Below are 2,500 nucleotides of genomic sequence, written 5' to 3'. Positions count from 1 at the left end.
GAAATCGGCAGCGCAGATTTTTCGATGAACATGGGCTGGAAGATGGACTGTCCAGGCCAGGCAGGGAAATTCGTCAAGGGGACACGCTGACGAAACAGCGCTGGTTTAGACACGGTGGGTGCAGTGTTGGAATCGGCAGCGCCGACGAAATCGGCAAAGTCGGCAGAATCGGCAGCGGGTGCTGGCGATGAGTCTGGACGATTTATAGTCCAGGGCTTGATGGAAAAGACTGTTGGTCCAGACAATGGGGCAGTGGCAGCGCGGATTTGTGCAGCTGCAGGTTCGTCGGGGAAAATCGGCAGCGCAGATTTTTCGACGAACAGGGGCTGGGCGCTGGACTGGCCGGGCCAGGCAGGAAAATTCGTCAGGGGGCCACGCTGACGAAAACAGGGGCTGCGGAGTGGAAAATCGGCAGCGCAGATTTTTCGACGAACAGGGGCTGGACCGGCCGGGCCAGGCAGGAAAATTCGTCAGGGGGGCACGCTGACGAAAAGAGGGGCTGCCGCGTGGAAAATCGGCAGCGCAGATTTTTCGACGAACAGGGGCTGGACCGGCCGGGCCAGGCAGGAAAATTCGTCAGGGGGGCACGCTGACGAAAAGAGGGGCTGCCGCGTGGAAAATCGGCAGCGCAGATTTTTCGACGAACAGGGGCTGGACCGGCCGGGCCAGGCAGGAAAATTCGTCAGGGGGGCACGCTGACGAAAAGAGGGGCTGCCGCGTGGAAAATCGGCAGCGCAGATTTTTCGACGAACAGGGGCTGGACCGGCCGGGCCAGGCAGGAAAATTCGTCAGGGGGGCACGCTGACGAAAAGAGGGGCTGCCGCGTGGAAAATCGGCAGCGCAGATTTTTCGACGAACATTCGTCAGGGGGGCACGCTGACGAAAAGAGGGGCTGCCGCGTGGAAAATCGGCAGCGCAGATTTTTCGACGAACATTCGTCAGGGGGGCACGCTGAGGAAAACAGGGGCTGCCGCGTGGAAAATCGGCAGCGCAGATTTTTCGACGAACAGGGGCTGGATGCTGGACCGGCCGGGCCAGGCAGGAAAATTCGTCAGGGGGGCACGCTGACGAAAAGAGGGGCTGCCGCGTGGAAAATCGGCAGCGCAGATTTTTCGACGAACAGGGGCTGGACTGGCCGGGCCAGGCAGGAAAATTCGTCAGGGGGGCACACTGACGAAAAGAGGGGCTGCCGCGTGGAAAATCGGCAGCGCAGATTTTTCGACGAACAGGGGCTGGACGCTGGACTGGGCCAGGCAGGAAAATTCGTCAGGGGGGCACGCTGACGAAAACAGGGGCTGCCGCGTGGAATGGCAGCCTACACGCAGATGCGAATTCGGCAGCGCACGATGGCTTGAGCAGGTCATGGGTTCGACTTGGCGCGATCTGAAACCTGGACGAGGGACTGTCGACGCTGGACGAGCCAGCGCGGTGGCCTGTCGTGCCCCGTTCAGGGGGGGCCTGCCGCGGAGACAGCCCTCGCGGGCTCGACAGCGCAGGCCAGCGTCCCCGACGTCGCTGGCCGCGGCAGGCGAGCTGCCGGGGTTCCCGCATTCCTACAAGAAAACGTCGTGCTTTCCACATGAAACCAATCCAGTAAAATCAGCCATATTTTTATGAGGCTGCCCACTGAATTTGGGGTCATTCCGGGCCGGTTCCTAGTTTTGCGGATTTACTCGATTTCTAATGGTAGGAAAATTAAAACAAATACTTCCCGACCTCGAAAAATTCTGGGAAAATTAATGAAGGTGGATTGGATTTTTGCCAACCTCTGTGCAAAATTTCAGCTCAAAATACCAAGAAATGAATTTTTTAGAGGGGGGGGTGACAGCTGGGACCTAGTAGTGTCTCCCCCTGCCAGAGCTGCAATGACACTTATTGCTCTTTAGGGAGCCACCAGGCCGGCGCCCCTCAAAGACCACACGCGCGCGCGCGCCCGCCCGCGCTGGGCGCTGGGGCGCTGGGGCCTGAGGGCCTGGGGCCCTTGGGGGCCCTTGGGCGCTTGGGCGCGCGCGCGCGGCCCCCGCAGCCATGCCGCGCTGCGCGACGCGCGGACAGCCCCTGCTGGCTTGCTCTCTCGCCCGCGGGGGGGCTGCCTTCGGGCCCTGGCCCCCCGCGTTCTGGCCTGCCCCCTGCGTGGGAGAGGCTAGGCGCTGCAGGGGCCAGCCCGACGTCGCTGGCCGCGGCAGGCGAGCCGCCGGGGTTCCCGCATTCCTACAACAAAACGTCGTGCTTTCCACATGAAATCAATCCAGTAAAATCAGCCATATTTTTATGAGGCTGCCCACTGAATTTGGGGTCATTCCGAGCCGGTTCCTATTTTTTCCGATTTCCTCGATTTTTAATGGTAGGAAAATAAAAAAAAATACTTCCCGACCTCGAAAAATTCTGGAAAAATTAATAAAGTTGGATTGGATTTTTGCCAACCTCTGTGCAAAATTTCAGCTCAAAATACCAAGAAATGAATTTTTTAGAGGGGGGGTGACAGCTGGGACCTAGTAGT

This window comes from Populus nigra, chromosome 2 (assembly GCF_951802175.1).
Source record: "Populus nigra chromosome 2, ddPopNigr1.1, whole genome shotgun sequence".
NCBI classification, from domain to species: Eukaryota; Viridiplantae; Streptophyta; class Magnoliopsida; order Malpighiales; family Salicaceae; genus Populus; species Populus nigra.
This window is presented reverse-complemented; position numbering follows the sequence as displayed.